Source organism: Grus americana, chromosome 11 (genome assembly GCF_028858705.1).
Source record: "Grus americana isolate bGruAme1 chromosome 11, bGruAme1.mat, whole genome shotgun sequence".
In the NCBI taxonomy this organism is placed as follows: domain Eukaryota; kingdom Metazoa; phylum Chordata; class Aves; order Gruiformes; family Gruidae; genus Grus; species Grus americana.
In genome coordinates, this window is record NC_072862.1 from 18,028,540 (window position 1) to 18,051,656 (window position 23,117).

At 44.4% G+C, this 23,117-nt stretch overlaps 1 protein-coding gene across 3 annotated transcripts in view; it reads right to left on the reverse strand.

Moving 5' to 3' along the window:
• The window catches only part of SFMBT1 (Scm like with four mbt domains 1), a 79,996-nt gene extending 69,709 nt beyond the window's left edge, over nucleotides 1–10,287 (reverse strand). For all 3 annotated transcript variants that reach the window (XM_054838691.1, XM_054838689.1, XM_054838690.1), the window contains exon 1: nucleotides 10,205–10,287. The gene's annotated coding sequence lies outside the window, so the exon portion shown is untranslated. The remainder of the gene's footprint in view (nucleotides 1–10,204) is intronic.
• Nucleotides 10,288–23,117: the final 12,830 nt, after the last annotated feature.

The window sequence follows — 23,117 nt, forward strand, 5'->3', positions numbered from 1 at the left end:
CAATGTACTTACTACCTTATACAGAAGTAATTCACATGAAATATAAATTCTTCGGACTGTGGTATGTTCCCATATAATATGGATTAAATGCAAAATCCATGTTCTCCTGTACATATCACACAGGTGTCAGACACAGGGAACTCCACCAGGCATCGTACAAGGAGACTGATCTGATCTCTTTTGTCTAGACCAGGGATGTTTGTTTCACCATCTTCCAAACTGAACTAACTGGTGATCTAACTGCTAAGAATTGCTAGTTTAAGAGTCTTTTGCATATGGAAATATTTTTTCAGTAGTAATATCGCTATAAGGATACAATTTAGTTTTATCCAATTTAATTCCTTCTCGCCCTCCCCTGCAAAATACCTGCAAGAATGTCCAAAGGCCAACAATGACAGAAGCTGCGGCCACATAAACCCAAAGGCCAGCACCTCATACACACCTCCCCTGAGCTCCCGGCATGCTGCTTCCCATGCCCTCTGCCTGTGAGCAGAGTACAGAAATACCTACTTGAAACAGAAAAAAAGAGAAAATCCATCAGACCGGTGCACACTGTTTAGGTTTCAACTGTGGGAAACTCTGAGCACCATTAAGTCCTATTCAGTGTCTTCAACACAAGTTAAGGATAGCAAACATCTTGCAAGCTTGGTGTCCACAGACACAGTACCGTCTTCCCAGGAACTACTATTGTCCACAGAGACTTGAATCATTTTGGAGCATTTTCTGGAAGATCATCTCATACTTTAAAGGCTGATTATAAAGACAGGAAGTAATGACAGAAATAAAAAGTAATTTTTCACAATACAAAGAGGACTAATCAGTCTGTACTGAGTCCTGCTTTTCAAGAGAAGCGCACAAACCTGAAATAAGTGCTAAGTTTTAAGACAATACAGAACTATTTAAGACATGAAAAATAAATTTTGTTTTCTAAGAACTGTAGAAGGATAATAGAAGATGAAATTAAAGGTAGAATAATAAGACATAAAGAAATAACCTCACCTCTACAATGAGATCTAAATTAGCTACTGCAATTCAGGATTTTGAAATTGTTATGACTAATTCTCTTGGAGCATCAATTCCATAGTCATTAAGAGCCCCAAGGAATGGAGAAGAAAACAGAAAACATCGTGCTACAATTCTAGAAATCCAGAGCACCTTGAGACAGCATGTAGTGCTGGTGTCAAACAGCCACGGCAAGACTAGAAGATGCTCAAAAAAAGGTATCAAAGACGACCAGAGGCTTGAAATACTTCTATACTACCAGCGATGGATGTGTATTTCAGTTCTACATGTTAGGAAACATCCACAGCCAGAAAGAGCAGTCCTGTCCAGTCCAGCTCCGCACACACATGCAAGCTGTGGACAGGTTTCAGCATCTTCTGTACAATAAAACCGGTTCCTTCTTCGAGCTGAAGAGTGCAACTATGGAAGAGTACAATAGAGATGCGTAAAATCAAAACTACTATGAAAAAGAAGAATAAGGAAAGGTTATTCACTATTTCTCCTACCACAAGAACCAGAAAACAAAAAATTAAAGCACCTTTTCATGTTGCACATAATTAAACTGCACACTCATAACCACAGGAAGTTGTGGATTCAGAAAGGATTAGACAAACTGACAGAGAACAGGTCAAATCACTGGTTCCTACGCAGCCTACACGGCTGTGTCACCAACTGTGAGAAGGACTGTGCTCTACTTCACTGTTTCTTATCCTCATTTCAAAAGGTTTTTGAGGTGAGACTCAGGACTAGGTGTCCTACTGATGTGACGCGTTACGGCAATTTTTATGCTCCTCACAACTTAAGCTAGACTTGAAGCCGCTCTTCTTCCAGCAACAAAGAGAAACTTCTCAGCCACCTCCAACAGCTATCACACTGGTATTTTTCTTTCAAATCCCACTGCTAAGGTAGGCTCTCAAAAGGGTTAATTTTATACATTGAAGTGGATTTTGCCATGCCATTTGTCAGAAATCACATTTTTGCATTGCGGTAAGACAGATTTCTCCCTTTTGGGCAGGTAATAAACAAATCATACACTATTAGTCTTTGAAATCCAAAATACACTGCTTGTTTCAGAGACTCTTCCAGCCTGACCATTGTAACCACCGTAACCCAGCTTTCTGAAAAGATACAGCTTTAGAAACATCAGTGCTATTTTTCTATAAAGGTGCCTCCACTAGTTGATAGGCAGTTGTTACACTCTTTTGTTGTATTATCTATCACTCACATTTGCATGTAAGAATGATCAAGACTGACAAAGCATATTTTGATGTCATTATCTACGTAACAGCACAAAAGAAGAGCATTTATATAAATTGCTTTAAATAAAAGCATATTAAACTACATAGTACTGCAATTTCTTAATAACCTAAAAATAGTTCCCAGTAAGATTCAACCACTATTTGGAAATAAAGTATAACTGAAAAAGATTAAACCTGAATATTTAAATAAAAAACTTAGCTTTACTATAAAAAGACAATTTCTGTATTTCTTACTGGATAATCATAAGAATTATGTCAAGTTGCTTTTAGACAGCAATTGGGCCCTAATTAGAAATAAAAACTGCACTTTCATTTTATTTAGCAAAGTAATATTCTTACCTTAAAAGCATAAACAGAGAAAGCAGATACAGAGAAAACAATATTTTGGTTTTCAATTTAGTAAGTACACAGAATTAAACCAAGAAACATTAACTGCAATTAAGAAAGTTGGGGGTTTTGTCTTGTCACCTTGTCCTTCCAGCTGTTATGCTCCTGTCTTATTTTTGTACCACGATTGGAAGAAGACGAGGGAATCGTCCCCGATTTTACAGTTTCCAGTCATTATCTCTTACTTTAACAAGCTGAACTGGTTGAAAAATCAAAACCAAACAAATCAACTGTTGGACATAGTCCCTCTACACTTGCAGTGAGGCTAGAATTATCTAGAACTGGCTTATTATCACAATAAATTCTGGACTCACATCCTTAGCCAAGCCACTTCCCTAAATACACTGGTTTTCATTAAGAGGATTGACAAAATGCATGCCTAAATTTGCTAGAGGGTAAGTTCAAAAAGAAAGATTTGGCCACAACAGCAACAGGAATTCAAAATTCAGTTCCTCCCCCGCTCCGCCAAATCTATTAAAAAAAGTTTAACGAATAACTTAAGACATAAAATAATTACCTTAAAAGGCAGACTTTTGCTTTTGGCTGCTGGACTAAAAAGCCTTGCTGCTAACTTGATTAAATCTTGTTTTGCAAATAAAGGAGAAAAAAAAACTTTCCCTGAAAGAGGGGAAGATTTTCATATGCCTGTGCCCATGGTCACATTTGTTTAAAAGGAGTTGATTAGTTCGGTTCAATTGGCCAATTAGTGCTATATATGTAACACTTCTGACTGATCCTGCACTTTCATTATTTCTTAGGGCCATTAGTTTAACCCTCATGGTAACACTTTAAAGAGCAATGAGCGGAGTTAATCCTGGAAGGAACCACTGCCTTCTTCAATAATTTCTCTTTTAGGATGAGCATTATGTGAGTTCTGCTGGTCCAACTACAAGAAAGCATCCCGTGTTTTCACCCTGCCTGTCTGGCAGGCATTTCTTACCTGGACATTTCTTTAAGAATTTCTTGTACAGATCTCATCCTTTATATTAAAACACCACTCTAACAGTTTAGTACTTAACACATGAATGGGGGCATATTTAGAATTCAACTTTAGGAAAAAAAAAACTTTTATGTGTGTATGTGTATATATATGTGAGAGAGAGAAAGCCTGTATATGTAATACATACACCTGTCAGCTTTCAACAGCATTTCTCAGTACTGCTTAGAAACATCGCAGCTTTTTCAGCACCACATATTCATTCCTGGAGCAAAGTTAATGGGCGCTAAGGACAACGGTGGCCTCCTTTCAAGAGGAGATGCTTTAACAAGAGAGAAAGATACTTACGAAAACCTGATCCTAGTTTCAGACAAGGCTTTACAGCATAACGGAGTTTCACAGTCCTTAGATTTAAAACACTTTTTATGTTTTATGATTTCAAGACAAATAACTTTCTTTTTTTAAACCAGAGGCCATGGCTCCCCATGCACAAAGCAAAGAACACATTACTACAATTCCTGAGGAGCTAGGTATCCTAAATGTATTTACTTCAGTCAAGCTACAAAAAGAAAACAAATATCCCAAATAAACAAGAAAATCTTACGTTTATATATATTTTCACAGGTCAAGAGACCAAGAAAGAGATGAGAAATGCCAAGGCATCACTTACTCCAGTACTGAGATGCGAGATACTCACAGAACTTACAGAGCCATTTCTAATAAATGTGCACCCAGCATCAGAGGGGAAGTGCCTTCACTTCCTGACTTGATCGGTTTCTTCTGGAAACAATGACAAATCTGAAGGTGCTATTTATGGCTTTCTCTCGCCCATCCCCAGAAGAAATAGAGACTGCAGCCTCTAAATACATCAAGACGGAGTTCATCTTCTCCAATCCACTTGATATCTACTTCAGTATCACTGCTCCAGTCCCTTACATCCTTGAAAAAGATTAAGTGACAAAGAGCAAAATCTTGCAGGGTTCCCCACCACCACCATTACTTTCAACCAATGACCCAGTTCTGCAAGACAGATGACCTCTTGAAATATGCTGAGAGCCCTCGACTCCAATCAGCCAAAATGGGAGAGGAGGTCGCTCAGCCCTGCATAGTTTACTCTTAGAGGAAAAAAAAAGAATCCAAGATGCATCTCTCCCCTCTCATCAGTACTCTCAGAGAATCTCAAAGCTGGTTTAATAGCCGCATCATTTTTAGATAACACCAAATTCCACTAGTATCCTTCCCAACTCATCTGTTTGAAGAAAGAGATCATTTCTGTAGTGAACAAAAGCATCCTCAAGTGTAACAGCAAATAAACCAGTGTTTATATACCACGGCCATATAAACAATGACCTTGAAAACCAGCAAGCTGCTGCTCAGGGTGGCTCTAGGGACAATAATCACATTTTACATGTCCACATAATCTGAGCAAATTGTTAAGATTACCTCTGTAACTAGCAACTCACCTGAACTGTAGGTAAGCATCTGCAATCAGTCCACCTGCCAAATCTGAATGGGTGAAAAAAGCCAAAACAAAACATGCATGGCTCCCACCTACTCTAAGTGAAGCAAAAACTCCTATTTGAGCATTGTTTACAAGAAGTAATCTGTGCAGCAAAAAGCTAGTGTCATTTAAGGCTGCTCTTATTAAAAAAAGACAACTTGAAAGAGCGGAAATCCTAGTATTAGAGTCAGGCATCTACAGAAGACATGGCTATTCTACTGCAAACCTTGATGAAGTCCTCTTACTTCAGGTTTTAATGTCATTGCTTACCTGGTTTTCTTAGGAAACACGGTTAGTTTGATTAATTTGTAATGTCTGCATGCACACAGTTTTCAGCCTATCCTCTCATGACTGTTCATCAAACCCAGTCAACAAAACGTGACAGAGGGGCAGGGGTCTCAATGATACTAAGATCCTACAAGTGTTGTACTAGGATGCTTATTTTCACAACACAAGGAAAAAAAAAATCTAAACACCACTGTCTCCGTTGAAAGAAAAACTAATGCAGACATCACAGAGAATCCAGAAGAGGTAAGGAAGGAAAAAGGGGAGGGGGAGAGAGAGGAAGAAAGAGACTCTGGGACCAGGGCTTCCTTTGTCCTGTGGCTCCCAGGCGTTGTTTATTTGCACAGTTCCTAGTGAAACACTCCTCAGTGGTGTCTGTGGGTGATAATCCAATCTTGCTAAAACAAACAAAGCAGAGAGCTAACCCTAAAACTTACTGCTTTCCATCTTCACAGTGTTTTTAAAGCATTCATCTAGGACTCTGTAACTACTATGCAGCTTTGCTTTAGTTAAAATACACTAATTTCCCAGAGACGTGGTGAGTTACCTGGAGAGTCCCAACTAATATGCAGAATATCTTGTTCCAAGCTCATACCCTCCTTTCTCATAGGGGAACATCTAAAATATTCAAAGAACTGATTCCCCTAAGAGATGCCCTATTAAGAACACAGACTAGAATTCACATTGTAATACTTCAATTCTACAGACTAGCCTTTGCTAAGAACATTTAAAAAAATACAATCTCACCCATAACATAGGAGCAGAATAATAATAATAATAACAACAACAACAACAAGAATTTATCTCATGATCAGATCCACCAATCCACAAAGGTTGTCAGCAAAGTCCAGGAAAAGGGAGGAAAAAATCAACATGGATACAGAGAGAACACAAAACATGTATGTGTCTTACAGCACCAAGTCTTACTTTAAAAAAAATAATAAATATTCTGTACCCTTAGAACCAAAACCATTTTAAAATCAAATGGCCAATAAATAACATCTCAATGCTTCTTTCATAGGCTTTATCAATATAAAAAAAATTGAGCAGTGGAAAGAATTATGAATTAAAGTTAGAAAAAATAGATAATATCATAAAAAATACCACTACACTGATGACATGGTTTTTAAAATAAGAAGATACTAATATATAATTAACATAAAAATTTACTCTCATTTTCAACTTTTGCTAAACTTGGAGAATGCGAACTTGTAAATCTCCCTTTCAGGATCTTGCCTACTAACACAATGTTTGCCTTCAGGACAATTTCACCAAGCATGTGAATCAAAACAAAACAAAAAATCAACTCCCACCCCTTTACTTTATCTCCTGACTTTTCAAGTAAGTAATCTCAAGAAGGGAAAAAAACCCCAGTAACCTAATAGCTTTAAACAACACCTACCTCAAGTTTAAACCTGTGACCTAAGAACTGACAGCCATTTCCCAAAAGCATAAGGAAATGGGCACAAAGTCAAGTCCACTACCAGCAGCAATGCTGATGCTCAAAGCTACCAAACCAAAGACAACACGTAAAACCTGCTAATCATCAAGCAAGATGAGTCAGATGGACAGCACAGAAGACGTTATAGTTCCAGAAAATATTTGTAACTTACAGAGGCTACACAGTTTTAAGTCAATGATCAATCTACAAGATACAGAAACGCACACTTAAAAGGTCACGAAACCAAATCCAAAGACTATTCTGTAACACTAAGACTGCCATGTTAATATAGGAACAAAGGATGTAATGCAAGCCCTGTGTTTTTAGGTATCGAAAGCTCTCCCCAAAATGCCCCTTACTAAACACCTCCCAGGTTTCAATTTCTCCTGCACTTAAAGGACACTTTAGTGAATTTAACATGAGTCATTTCACTGTCAGCGTGTTCATGTAATTAAGTTGCCATGTGTCTAAAGTGCATTGCTTGTAGGACAATTACTTAAGTCAAGCCAGTGCAAAGTGACTGTATTGATGTCTGCATCACTGCATGATGCATGATGATCATGCCATGGCCAATCTTCACAAGTGGAAGCATAGTAATGATGTTAAAGTCATTTCCAGCAACAAATAGATTCAAAAAGTAAGCATGACAGAAAAGCTAAGGTCTAGAGCTGTCACTGATCTGCCATGAAATGACAAGAAAAAACCCCTGTAACGTGTTACCAAAACATACTATGACAAACATATTTTTGCAGTACTCTTTAACATCTTCCTCATGAGACAGTGAAAGGGTTCCCAGAATATAAAGATTACACCATGCAAACTACATCAGTCATTAACATGTCATCTTACACTTAACCCACCTTTCTTTTCCACACAGCAACTGCTTAGGATATTTGCCAGGTTTAAGAATCAGATAAGATAATTCAATACCAGCAAATTAATAGTAGAGGGGAAAAAAAAATGCAAAGGAAAAAACATACAGATCAATAATTACTAAGATCTGCCACTGTTTCTCAGCCATCTATCTTGCACGGCTGTCTCCTGTGAAGAACGTGCATGCCAGCTTTAATGTAACAGGATACAGAAGCGTTGCAATGTAACTGCCCAGCAGATACATACGCCAAACAGGAGCAAAACTGTTCTCCCAACACTTCCATGCCAAGTCTGAGGTAGGAATCATAAAAAAAGGTAGAGCGAGATCTATCAGTTTTATTTTGTTGTCTGTCTTGTCCACAACCATCTTCCCATTTTTCCACTAGCATAGGTTCTGGGAAGAACTAGATTTCATTCTCATCCTTCAATCACAGCAACAATTCACAAACCAAAAGTAAAAGAGGAAACGGCTGAATTGAGGGTAGGAAGCCCACTAAGTCTTCTTCCTAGAGATGATCTTTTAGGTAGACAGATGCTTTTTTACTCTTTTTTAATTGTAAAATACAAGTCAGTAGTACCTACCACACAGGAAACCTATGTTTTCAGTTAATTGATATATTTTCATCTTGACATTGACTTACGTTGCCCAAAAAAGCTGGCTGTTTTGAAACAGCAATCACAAACCTTAGCCACATCAGGAATCCATCCCACTGGGTGCTGTAGACACCACAAGTTACAGCCCCCGCTCCAGGATGAACAAGATTATCTCCCATTAACAACTTTTTCTCTTACAAATCAGATGTTTCTGAACCAGTTCACATACACTGGAAACCTTAAGTAAGTTTGCAAAACAATGGTGTTTCTGAAGTTCTGAGATGGATTATCATTTTCTCCAGCATGACTTTTGCAAGGTGCACCTTATATTCTGCCTTACGGAAAGATTCGCTATGGTAACCTCCTGGGCTACTGACAGCAGCCAGCTCCCATGAAGGAAGGAACAGCAAAGAAACAGCAAGGTAGGCCTTTTCTTTTGCTGTAAAACCTCTCCCACCAGAATTCTGCTGTCAGAGTGGTAAAACTGTCAGACATAAAGGTTACCATGTTAAACCATTTCATAATGGCAACAAGTTTCTCCAAAGTAGATATAATTGTTCCGCTAAAGCACACACGCAACTGTGAAACGGGCATCACTGGCCTATTTCTGAATAAAGGGCCTTGTGGAACTGCAATAGTGAATGGAGTTAAAAATTCACAATTAACTGCCCGCATTGTTTTTCTTCTCCTTTCATTATTTCCACTGTGGAGGGGGGTGGGAGGGGGGGGAGCCCTGGTAACAAGTTTGCAAAAGCCACAGACGGAAAACTTGCACAGTCCTTCCCATGCGGGCATTCCGCCCTCCCGTTTCCACCCGGCGCTGCCCGGGCGGGAGCCCTCCCGCAACCGCTGCCCCAGCGGCGATTCCTCCCCAGCCCGAAGTTGGCGTCCCGGGGCATCCCCGGCACCTCGGCGGCCGCCCCAGCAGTGTCACCAGCGGCGGATTTACGACTTCAGGTGCAGAAGCGGCGGGCAGCGCAGACCGACTCCCCGAGAGACAAAGGCTCTCGCTCGCCGGAGCGCCGCCGGGCGCGGAGACACGCCGGAGGTGCGGAGCGGCGGCGGCGGCGGGCGCGGCGCGCACACAATGCCCGGCCCCGCGGCAGCGCAGGCCCCGCAGCGCGGGCGGCGGCGCTGCGGGAGAGCCGGCGGCACGGCCGCGGAGGCGGCGCCCGCCCCTCTCCCCCCACACCCACCCACCACCCAGAACGAGAGGCAAAGAGGCGCCCGCTGACGGGCCACTTGACGGAGAGCGACGCCAGCCGCTGCCCCGGGCGGGACGCGCGCCGAGCGGAGCACGGCCGCGCCCGGCAGGGGTGCGGAGCGGAGCGGGGTTTAAAGGTCCCCTTCCACCGCCATTTTGAGGGGGAGGGGGGCGAGCGAGAGGCGCTCGGTGGGCTCGGCCCCCCGCGGGCGTGGGCAAGGACCGGCCGCGCCGGGGCGGAGGCGCGGCGCGCACAAAGTTCCCGCGGGGGCCGGGCGGGCGGCGCGGGCCGGGCGCGTCTCCCGGCGGGCGCCCCCCCGGGCGGGCGCGGGGCCGGCCAGGAGGGCAACTTCGGCCCGAACGCGCCGCGGGACGCCGCGGGCTGGGGCGCCGCGGGCCCCTAGCGGGCGCGCGCAGAGTTGCGCGCGGGCAGTTGCGCGGCGGCGGCCGCCGGCCAGCCCCGCGCATCGCTCCTCAGCGCGGGCGAAGGCGCGCTCCCCCCGCGCTGCCGCCGCCGCCGCCTCCCCGCCGCGCTCCGCCTGCCTCTTCCCCCCTCCTCCTCCTCCTCCTCCTCCTCCTCCCTCGCCGCCTTTTTCCCGCATCCAAACTTCGGGAGCCCGGAAAAACCCTCCGGGCCCCGCGCCCCGCTGGCAAAACGCCCCCAACAGCTGCGCCCGAGGCCGCTCCGCCCGCGCGCGGGCGCCGCCGCCGCCCGCCTCACCTGCGGGGAGTTTTTCCAGCCCTGCGCCGCTGCCGGGGCTCGGGCTCCCCAGCGCTCCGCTCACTGCCTCATTCCAATATGGCACGGCCCGCCAGAGCGCATGCGCCCGCCGCCCGCCTGCCTTCCCCCCCCTCCCGCCCCTCCGCCCTCCCCTCCCCTCACGGCTTTTCGGGCGCTCCGGCTCCCTCCTGGCGCGGGCGCGACGAGTCCGCCGCCGCGCCGCCGGCCGCCCCCCCTCCCGCCCCGGGCTGCCCGCCCGCCCGGCCCCGCGGGGCTCGCCGCCGGCCCCGCCTCCGCCGCGCTGCCCCGGGCTCCTGCCCCCGGACACCTGCTCCCGCCGCGCCGGGGGCAGCGCGGGCTCGGCCGCCGGTAACGGGACGCACCACCGCCGCGACTCTGCCGGGCCAAGGCGAGGCGGGGCGGGGCGGGCGTCCCCGCCCTGCCTGGCCGCCTTCACTCCGCCGCCACGGGCGGGGGCACAGCCCGGCAGGCGACCGGTGCCTTCCGCGGGATGCGCGGTCCCGTCTCCATCCACCCGTGCCCCGGCAAGGACTCAGCCCCCTTCCCCCTCGGAGAATAAAGTCGGCCCCGTCGGCCGGGGCGCGGGGCCCAGCGGTGGCCCCCGCGCGCGGCCGCGACCCTCCCCGCGGGGCCGCGCAGCGGGGGGGGGGGGGGGGGGCGCGCCGGCGCCGCAATTTGCGGGGAGCGGGCGTGCGGCACCGATCCCGTCTTCCCCCCAGGGTGGAGACCGGCGCCCCGCGCACTCGCCGCCGCTACCCGCGGCGCAGCGAAGCGAAAGAAAAAGGAAGCGGGTTGTGCAACACCGCGCTCCTCCTGCCCGTGCGACGGAGGGGTGGAAAAGGAGCGCCCCCCCCGCCCCGATCCGCGCAGGCGGTCCAGACCCAGGCGGTGGCCGGCAACGAGCCCGCCGGTCGGCCGTGGCGAACGGCGGCGGAGGACAGGGGGAGCTGAGCGCGAAAAGCCCTTGTGCTCCCCGGGAGCGCATCCGCCCGCCCGCTGCGGCGGCGGCGGGCCGAGACGGCGGCGGGAGCGCTGCGGACGCGCTCCGGTCCGCTCACTGCCGGGAGGGACACGCTCCCGGCCCGCGGGCGCTCGGCCGGCTCGCCCAGCCCGCTCGCAGCGGGGCGGGCACCAGCTTTACCGTTGTCTAAACATCTACGGCGGGGACTATTCGTGCGTACGTGCCCCTCGCGTTGTGGTGGACACTAGTTGCTAGCAACTAGAAATAAGTGTTGAGAGGGGAAGAGCAGGCGGAATAGAGTAAGCTGTAATCATTTGTCTCTGAAGTAGAGAAGTGCCAAGAAATAAATAGACCTAACAGTGCCGGAACAGCAGGCAGGAAGAACGAATGTAACCATGAACTTGCTAATTACGCATCCAGCGGGCAAATTACACACACTGGTCTGTACGCGGTGGCATCGAGGAGACACGCCGAGCTCCAATTACTCCCGAGCGATGCAGTGCGATACCAAGCAGGATGCGCGGCAGCCACGCACCCTCACAGCAGAGATTTTGCTCTCCACGCAGATGAGAAACCTCTGTTTCCCACTGACTTTTAAGACGTTTCCCCTCGCACTCGGGAGGGAGCAGAGCGCAGCCGCCCGCCCCGCGCCGCCCGGGACAGCGGGGCCCACGCCCAGGCAGGGAGCCGCGCCCCGGCGCTCAGCAGCCGCCGCGGGGTTGCCCAAGGAAAGGCCCCTCTGGGTCGGAGAGCTTCTTCCCCGCGACTCCGTTTCCCGGCGAGGCGAGCAAGGCCCGGCGGCGCCCGCCCGCTCCCCTTCCCGCCGAGGGGCGCGGCGAGGCCCGGGCCATCCGCTAGAGGGGGGTCTCGCCATGCCGAACCGTAGAGCCCCGCCGGCCCCGCCGCGCATCGGGCTGAGCCCCGGCGTCGGGTTGGCAAGGTGGAATTAACTATTCAAATTAAACTGCTTCTGCACCGCCTAATTGAGTCCCAGCAGACACCAGCTGGATAATCGAGCGCAGCTCCTGGCAGCCCCGGGCCACCCCGGCCAGACATGCAGTCTCCAAGGGTCCCGAAGAGCATTTCCACAGAAGCCACCCCCTTCCCAAAGCACAACCCTGAAGAAACTGAGGGCTTTCTGCAAAAGCCCCGAACTACAGCGTGCAGCAGGAAGCAAACCGCAAAAGTCAGAAGTATCGCAAAGTTCTGAGACCAGCAAGAGCAAGAAACCTGCCCTTTCAAAATGCTCAGATGAGCCTGGAAATTAGCCTCTGGTACATACAACAGCGGAAGACAAATAGCATAGAGAAAGAAACATAATCCACACCAGTCTGATCCATCAAACACCTAAAAGGTCTGTTTTGCCACTGCACACTGACTTCAATGTCATATTAATTGTCAGCCACAGAAGATTTACAAAATCTTCCACTGCCCAGCTTCATGATACATCAGCTTTGTGTCATCTGTGGTGATCTGGAGGAGGCAAAACGGCACCGAAAGGAAGTTGAATCTTCCCTTCTGGACCTTCTACTGTGTTAGCAACCCCCCTGAAACATGGGGATAACACACTGCAAATACACATTTCATCGTATGGGAATTAAATCTCTTTATATCCCTTTTGTGGGAATGGCAATGCACAAGACACCCCAACACCATTCTATTATCCAGTTTGGATGATGACTGCACAACAACGCTGTCATACGGGCACCCTGCCTTCAGACAGCCTGGGTGCCTTGCCTTTATCTTCAAGGCTTTTCTACCAGTCACTCTTCTGAAACTAGAAACTTTCTAATTTTCAGTCTAAATGTATTCACTACCAATTTATAGCCTTTTGTTCTTTACCATTATTACACTTCAAATTAAATAATTTTGCCTCTCTGATATTTACCTAAAATGTCCCTATAAATAGCAATTAGATCATCATCTCTCAGTCTTTTTACTGTGTTTTTAATCTCTCTAAATAGGTTTTCCATTCTGCCAGCGTCCTCTATACCTTCTACCCTGTGTGCACTGTTCTAAACAAGGTCTTAACAACTGCCTTGTACAATGATATTAATACCTTGCCTTCTACTGAAAATACCTCACTTGATGCATCCCAGAATACATTAGCATTTTTAAGACCACATTACAGTGGCATCGTAGTTATCCTACAACCAATTGCATACCTGGATTCCTCTCCTCGTAATCTCACATTTGATGAACCTCTGAGCTTACTCACAGTTATTCTAATTAATCTTTAAGTGCATGACTTCTTGCTATTATATTCCATCCCATTTCTGGTACCCCAGGCAATAGATCATCTTCAGCAATTGTGCTAGTGCAATTTAAGAAGATACTACGCCTTAAAAAATGCATCTTGTCCTATTTTTAAGATTATTTACCATCCAGCCTGCTCAGAGGTTTCCCCTCTTCCACGGCAGCTCGCTCTCTGTGCAACTCGTCCACACCTTTGGCCTGTCAGAAAGGTGGCAAACACACTGTTCCTGCAAAGTGCTATGCTCCTGAGCCTCTGTGAAACTTCCCGGCTTGAGGCTACCCACACATTTCTCAGTATGCTCTATTTCTTCAACCAAAGCTACCATTGGCAACATGCTATTTTCCAAGAACCACGATGGTTCACCTGTTTCCCTACAACCTCTTACTATGTTTTGGCACTTGTTTTTGTTTTGCTGCAGACTGCGGTAGGCTATTTCTTCTACAAAATTAAACCTGAATGCTTCACACAAAATAAGCCACATGTCTTTTAGGATCTTCAGTCTCCTAATCATTAAAACTTATTTTTCTTGTTTACATTAAGTGATTAAAGAGGTATTCTAAATTTTCTCTAAATCCTCAGTACTTGAATCAGTAAGTCACATACATTGTTAGCATCACACTGCCTCTTACTTCTGTTGTTCCCTCATATTAAGGAAAACCTTTTCTGAAGCTAAGTTTTCAAGCTGTGTGAACAGCATTAGATAATCAGTACCCAGGCATAAGTGTCAGCTAGTTGTTCCCTAAGCAGGATTTTCTGCTCCTTTCAGTGAAACATTCAGCTTGGTTTTGTTTTGCTACTTTAATTAGAACCACACTCCTATGGACTGCAAGTGCCAAGTAGTCCCTCTGGCTGCACTGAACTTTTGAGTGCACAGACAGCAGGCTCAAGCTGTACATCCTTGTGCTGAGAACAGGACTGGTGTGGGTTTGCAATCCTGTGCTCGTACTCAAACGTAACTCATGGAGCAGAGCATTCCCCTTGAGCGAAATAGGAATAATTCAGTTACAGGAACATCGCAAGTATCTGCAGGAACAAAACGCAGAGGCGATTGCTTTAAGTTGCAGATATAGTAAATCAAGTTAGATACAAGTTGGTTAAAACTTTTTGTCCCCATTTCTAGCACAGAAGATTTGCTTGAGTAAAGATTGTGAGGTTGGACCTAATGTAGACATATGAGTACCGTATACTGGTCTTATTGGAATTACTATTTGCATCTTACGTGGGGAATCCAAGAGCACTGGGATCCTGGGACTTCTCGCGACCCTCATCTGCAACCCAACTCCTTAACGGGGCAAAAGCTGGTGTTTGTGAAGGAAACAGGGGCACTGCAAGAGCTGCAGGGCAAACCAACATGGCCCAGATGCCCAAAGGGGAGCTGAGACTCAGCCGAATTAAACTCTACTCCACAAGGAGCTTGACACCGTGGTTTGAACTCATTAAGTTTTCCCTAACTATAGGGACTTTTCAGCAAATGCTGTTGATGTTTAGCTGTTAGCTTAGAACTGCATGTCTTCTTCCAAAATGTACAGTATTTTACTACAGTGCTAAAGAACAAACATTGCCAAAGACTTTTTAACATTCAATGCTCTCCACTGTTCCCATGGGCATCAATGTACAGCTCGTACTTTTGGGATAATAACCAGAGACACATGTTGAAGTATTTGCAGTTGCCATTTCTGTGGCCAATGAATCAGGCTAACTCTAACCCAGAAGATAACCTCCTGTGGGTGACTGAGTGACATCCCTGGACTTCTGCTTTGCTCTTCCTGTTTTCAGACTTTATTTAGTCTGAAAATTATGTCAGTTTTAAAGTTGGTCAAAGGCTCAGCTGACAGCCCTGTGAAGGACAATCTGTTCATCCCCAAAGGAACCACAATACAGACACAAGGGAACAGCCACTCAGACTCCTCCCTTTGCTGTTGCAGAAGCATGCTGATGGCACACAAGGTAAGTGCAATTCAGACCATCCGTCTCCTTCAGTGGCCTTGTTAAAGATGCTCCTGCCATTAGCAGCAGGCACCAGATGTGCCAGTAGCTTATGGTGTGGACATCGGGGATGTTAACAGTTATTGAGGCAACACTTTCCTTTGTTTCAGATATTCGAAACAGCTCTCTGTAAATGCATTTCATTGGCGTGCAGATATGTTTGATCAGGTTCAGCTGTAGGGTGGAAGGAAGAAACTGAGATCCAAGTGGTTTGTTCCACACCTCCCTACCCCGCCTGCCTGCTTTCCGGTTTTGAGACTCCAGGCTTGGCACAAGAAGGCTTCAGGACCCTTATCAGTCATTTTAAGTAAGTGACAAGAAAAGGCTACAGGGCCTTTAGACACTCAGCTGGCAGCAGCAGCAGAAAGCATCTATAAACTGGTCCCTGCAGCATGGGACACCCACCTTCAACCTTCTTTCCAGTTCAGCTCCTAGGCATGCTCTTTTATGCTTGACTGCTTTTTCCACCTGCATTTTTGCTTCTTTCTCATTTCACCTGACTGCTGTACATCCAGTTTTTGTTATTTCCCATTCAGATCTATTGCACCTCACTGGGGTTGTCTGGTTTATTTTACACTACAGATTAATCCCCAACATTGTAAGGAAAACAAGTTCATGAAAGAAACCTGGCTTTTACCAGCCATGATGCAGTTCACTTTACGTATGTGTAATTTTCCCCTGCTCTTTGTTTAGTCTATTTAGACTTAGCTTTTCAGAGATATTTTGCTTTAATATGTACTTGTGCAACAGCTCCCCAATATGTACTTGTGCAACAGCTCCCCACATATGAGGTCCACAAAGTAGACTCCTTCACAACTTTTCTCGAATAATAGCAGAAAGTTGAACCCTTCACCTGTAAAGAAAACGAGTCACTGATGAAGTGATACAAGACTCAAGCTGAGCCTTACAAGAGTTCAGTATTTCAGATCTGGAATCCTGCTCCTTATTCTAAGTCCCTCTGCACACAGGTGGAGATAAAAGCACGCAATCTCTCACATAGTTTAAATGCTATTCTGCAAAGGGGCATGCATAAATATTTTCTCCCTCCAGGCTACCAGCAGAAGAGGGCACTTTGAAGCTATCTTTGGAAGTTTTATTATAATGTTACCCCTATTAAGAGATATCGGCCACAGAAAGCTGTGCCATGCCATCCTACACCTTCCCCAGGGCACGGTCTCTCCTCATCCTTCCTATGATTGGATATTAGGATACTTGCCAGCTTTTCACAGTTTTTTTCATAGTTAAACAGCTGACGACTTTGCACGTGTAAGGCACATTATACAGGTCACAACAGAGAGGGAACAATTTCTTAGGCTAAAGCCTAGGAGAGCTGAGGGAAGAAACTGTAAGTAACTTTGCAGATTTCCCAAGTTACTTATAGGCAGATGTGGTTGATGCCCTTTCCCCAGTTCACTATGTGTACCAGATAGGAAATTATTGCTAACTCTGCAGATCTGTCATACTTGATAAATACAAGAAGATACAGCAAGCCCTGTTCCTCCTCTGTAGTTCCTTCCAGTCCTTTATTTTTTTCTTTTTTTTATAATTTATTTTTTATTTTTTGGTAACTAATCTCCAGAACGTTACCAGGCCTCCTTATGTCTCCTGCTGCCTCTGGAAGCTCTCTGAGATGGTGCAAGTGAAACACTTCATCACATAAGTAGCAGTGAAACAGTCCCAAAGAGATTCCAGCATTAGAAGAAACCTACTCACGTGAAACTAAACTTCATTAGTTAATGAAGAAAATATTAAATTGCTTTCTGCAGTAAGAATAGTATGTTATAGAAAATATGTTTCATTTCACCATAAGGTCAAGCTTCCTGGAGTGGCTGGATAGATTTGGATAATAATATTACAATCAGATTGCACTTCTCATTAACTCCTTGAGTTTGCTTTCTTGATTTATTTTTAATTATAGACTGATTAAACAGGGTTGGATTTCACTGAATGACGTTCACTTTGGACTTCTGCAAGGTTTGTAATTCCTCCAGTTTCTGTGAGATGTTCAGTCGATAAGTGATGTTAGCACAACAGGCAAATGAAGGGGAAGGATCGTATTCTAGTATATGTCGGTGTTTACATTTCTTTTTCCATGGCATCAAGAGGATGAGAACATTCCAGAGGAGAAGAAAGAAGTTACTATCACCTTCTCCCAGTACAATTTTTGTAGTAGGTGCCTGTATGAATATAGTAGAGGACTGAAATACTATTTGCATTTGTGGGAGGCAGTAGGCATGAGCATTTGGACACCACTTGCTTCTTCATGTCCCTCAAGGCTCTTAACATTTCTGCAGTGTGGGCCATCTCTGCATGCACACCACTGGAACAGAACCAATATTGACCTCAAAGCAAGTGAGAGCCTAGCCCAATAATCTCAGAATAAAAAATGAAATAGAGGGAAAACAAGTATGGTCACAAAATAGTCAAAAGTTGAGTATATAAACACTCTGTATAGAAGATACTATAAGAACTAGAATAATCATCTCTATAGAAAAGCAAAGACCCTCTATCTATATGATATTAACTTTCCTCTTTTATGGTTCTCCTCTTAACATTTCTATCCACTTTCCAGCTTCTCATACAATTCAACTTAACATCTGTACAAGATAGTTACCATCAACACCCAATACTGAAGTACCCTTGACTTCAGTAAGGGCACACCCTTGCTAATATTAACTTTGTCAGTATTTTGCTGTATTTGACTATGATCTTGCCAATACTGATTAGCAAGTATTGGCAGGTGGAGATATAGGGAATGTTTTGGGGTTTTTTAAGAGATACAGGTGGAAAAGAGAGGCAGACAACATGCCTTTTAATGATAAAGTTTAGATACCACAATGATATTGTGCAAAAACAATATTGTAATTTACCTAAGAACAAATACCCAATTTATTTGTTTCAATTTATCGCAAAGTGATTTCCCCCTCCCCAGATTAGAAATGTTTATGTAGTTTTAGTTTTGGAAAATCCTGATCAGCCCAAGCACAGAAAACCAGATTAGGAAAACAGATTATAAACAGCAGTAAAGCAGCCCATCTCGTTTCATTATGCAAGCCAAATGAAACACAGAAATTAAACTAAGAGCGGGAAAACAACTAAGACTTAAAACTGTGTTGGGAATACTCCAAAGACTCATTAACAGATGAAAAAGTATGATTATCTTATTAAGAGTACTACCACCCATACAGAAGCTCTGATCAAAACAATAATTAAACCACCAATAACAATCTCCCTGCATCATTAAATACTTTTGTACAAATAAATTAACTCTGCCAGCCAGAAACATCAAATGGAGATAATTTACCTCAACCAACTAATAAGTCCAAACACTCAGAAAGCCTCTCACATTCTTACCTGGGAACGTGCTATCATCCATCTTCCAAAAAAAGCTTTTAAATAAATGATCTTGACAGCATCCCTATAAATTTCTGTATTTACACCACCACTGATAAATCAATGAACCATGTGGCTTGAGATAACAACCTGTCCCTTTGCCAGTGGTGAAAACTGATTCTCTTCCAACTAACACATGCAGCTGGGCAGGAATATTTATTTCTGAACAAAGTAAATGGACACTCAGGTGCAATTGTTGATATGCAGAATCTGGCAACAAATCAATATTGACTTTAAATAACCAGTTTATGCCATTACTTTTTAATATCTATGAATCTTGTTAAAATCCCATAGCATGCCATCCTGAAGTGGCAAAGCTTGCTTAATTTCTTTTGGTTTGTGGGTTTATCGAATTTGAGGCTTTAAGAATCCTGTTATTGGTGAGTGTCAGTTTCTAGCTTTTCTCTTTTATTAGCTTCCTTTGAAATATCTCCTGAGCTCTTATATCTTCACTTCAATTTGATTTTTTTTTCCCTGTGTCTGAGAAGGGTACAGGTCTGAAGTTGGCATGTGTGCATTAATGCCTTGACTCTACAGAGGCAAACAGTACCAATATTATTTGGGGTTTCAGGGACATAGATTAAAGCAGATATACTGTGCCTTTATTTATGTTCCTTTAAGCAATCTAAAGAAGTGTAAGTATATTAGACAATTTGCCAGATCATGCAAAACTGCATTCTTGAGCTACATAAATAGCAGTGCTCATGTATATATCATCTTGTAGCCTAATTATCAAAAATCTAAGATCAGGATTAAGAAAAATGCCTAGATTCCTGAGGTCAGAATCAAAATTTAGACACAAAGATACGATGCAGGAACCAGGAGCTGAAATTCCTATAAAGCAAAATCTAACCTTTCAGATGCACCTCCAAGAATATGTCAGGGTTGAGATACAATAGCAAAGCAGTGCTTGTAGGGAACTTCATCCATTGCAGCCTGTGCTGTACCTGTTTAGGGGAAAGCAGAGTAATACAGTCTCAGAGATGTGTTACTCTGGAAGCTTTTACTAACAGAAAGCTCAAAAGGGTGTAAAATTACTGGTTTGAAGTGGATTAGAACTGAGGAGCCTTATGTTAGCATGACGGCTTAATACGCATTTTTAGGAGCACCCCACAAGACAAGTTCAGCCTGTTCGTGTAAGTGAGGAGACAGGAAAACCCATTGGAAGAACTGCAGAGAAAGAGAACCTTGTTTTCCAATGTGCTAGACTCTACACCTTCTTTGACTAGCTACTGCTTTAGCCTTGATTTGTGAATATATTAAGCAATTGAACAGGTTTACATGTTTATTCATTTTCTCCCTTAATTTAACAGGCAGTTGTACAACAAATATAATTGTAATGCTGTAGGGAAAAATACAGGCTGTGCCCCGCAACAGATGCAGTGATCAGCACAGCCACGAGCATCTGCATTATATCTGGGTTCTTTAAGAAATGCCACCTAATTTTTGGAGCATTTGCGCATAATACAGTGAGAATCAGACCTCATGCTCACTGGTGTAAGGTAATTGTTGCTACGCTGTCAAAAAACAGGCCAGTCCCTTGAAGTGTCACTGAATAGTTAACTATTTGGGGGCTTGTTTTGTCTTCTTGTGTGTCATCCATTAGGAACTACCTCTGGAGAGAGGATTGTAAACCAGGAGGACCAGTCTGATCCATTCTAACAAACCCAATATTCCTAAATTACAGCCTTTAGTTTCCCAAATTAACTTACCTCTTGGTTTCCCCTTTGTGCCTAGAAAGATTTATTGTTTTTATTCAACCTGAAAATCTGCTGGCATTAGATATATTAGGATACCCACAAGTGGTTCTTTTGTCATCCTATCACTGCAGTGGGAAGATAGCAAAATAAATCAATAAAAACAATGTCTTGGTTGATGCTTGGGGAAACCAATCTATGGTTGAATATATAGCTCAGCAACAGACTGGCCTATGTGCAGACAACACTAGGTACCACGGCTTCCACTCACTGGAGATCTCAAATAAGGGTTCTTGGTTTTATTTAGCTTTTCCCCACCACTCAGGTTTCTATCCTTTTTAAAATAATGGTTTCTTATCTTCCTTTTTCAGATATACGCTAGAGTGAAGGTTATTTTTCTACAAGGTCATATTTTCTTTCTTTGACTTGAACACAACATTTGCAGCAAGAGCCTAATATAAAGCTGGTTTTCAGTTGCCACTATCCGATCTTTGTTTTCAAAGACTATATGCAAATCATGCCAGTGCTGCCTTCTGTACTTCCTCCATTTTATTTTCTATAGAGACTGAATGTGAAGAGCCACAGTCTATTTAGATGATCATGGTTGTTGCAGCAGAAAACCAAAGCTATTTCCAAAAGTGAAATTTATTCAAATCAGTGAATTTTCTTCTGCTTATAATGGAAACATGTATGAGCATTCTGAGTCTTTAGTTATCCTCCCAGGTCTGAGAAGATGTGGGGAGAAGCAGAATGAGTATGGAGAGAAAAGTTGTTGATTAGTAAATCCATTTATTTATGCTGTGTTAAGGAAGCAGAGTGGAGACTGCTGCAGAGCAGTGAAACAAGTGGCAATTTACCCTATAGCTGCATTCCCCAAATTATTTTTCCCTAGGAACACAGTGGATGTTAGCAGGCACCAGCAAAGTCAGCCAGTTCCTGCAGAGAGCAGCCTCTAGTTGAATTTGGTACCCTGAGAACCGCACAGCTCCAAGGCACGCAGGGCACATTGTTGCTGCCCCCCTGCTTTTATGGGGGGACACATTCCTCACCATGTACAAAAACCATGCAACATGCCTTACGCAGACATACGTATATATTGCCTTGGATTACATGTATCTTCTGGACTCTAGACTGACTGCCAGAGGAACACTACTCAGAACTTGGGCTAACCCAAGAAGGGATGAAGCAATGTCAGTGAGGATCTACCTATCTCTGTGCTCTCAGAAGACGGGTGCTTTGTCCTACTTTTGTCAAGCCAACATTGATTTCATACTTGAAGCCATTGATAAAACTGATAAAGCCATAACTGAAACCATTTAATAATTGAAGCCATTGAAGGACATCTGCTGGGAAACATAGCCTTGGTTTCTTGGTATCCTATTAAGGGAAGACTGGCACTGCATGTGCTGCAGATCTGGTTAATAAATTTCTGGGTTTATCTTGAAGTGTGCAACTGCATATCCAAAAAGCTAAATAGATAAGGAATAAGCAAAGGCTGTTTCCTACAGGCTGCTATGCCTACTCTATGGAATATTTTTCATGTTGTCAATCAAATATAGGAGGTATTCAGTGGAGGTAGTTACAGAATAGAAAAGGGCATCCTGTTTTCCAGGGTTCTCAGGTTTAAATTCCTCTTAGTGCAGAGCCAGGTGCCCCTTTGTGTTCCTGTTACAGAAGCGAAGCCCTGCTTCTCACTGTCAAGGAAAGCATTTAATTGTTTCAAAAAAATCCTAGAGTGAATAAACATTTAGCTAAATAGCTAAAATGTGCATAAGGTGCCTTATACAATTTTCAGCGCTATCAGCTGCAGCGCAAGATGCTCGTGTGGCGAGAACAGTCATGCCAGATGTTAGGTATGAGCCCGCTTGTTTCCACTGCATTTCCACTGTGGTAGGGTTGTTTTAACTCTGTGCAACCGTGCAGAGACCTTGCTGAGGCAGTAAAAGCTGCCCATGCCCTAGCACATCTGAGACCTCTGCAGGAGCAAGGCCTTTGTGCTTTGCATCCAACATGAATGGTCAGGAAGCCTTACACTGGGACTAGGAGCCAAGACTTGGTCACCTTATTTATGATAAAAAGGGTCGAGGCAGTTATGCAATTACTATTGTGAAGCAAGAAAAATACTACTTTTTTTCTTTTTAAAACACATTCACAGTTTGCTGCAGCAAGAAAGAGTGTGGGGGTTTGATTACCAAAATTGCTGATTTAAAAGTTTCCTTTGCTCTCATGTCCCCTGTATAGTCCGATTTTTTTTTTTTTTTTTTGCTTCAAAAACTGGACAGCAGAGGGTGCCAAACCCCCAAGAGGGAGAGCACCCAGGCCCGCTGAGCTCTCATGCATCACCTTAATTCCCCTGCGTTGATAGCTCTACTCCAGCACGAGTGGTCAGGCCACATTGAGACACTTCAGAGCCGCATGTTCCATCTGCGCCGATAGCTGTACTGGAGTGTATTATCTCATTTGGTTGTGTCAGCACTTCCATTACAGTTTATAACCTCTTACTTTGTGGATCAATCTAGGCTATTGCAAGCCAAGTTATTTTCTCTCTGATGTGCAATTGGCACTCAATGTTATCTCAGGAATCTGAAGCCATGTTTT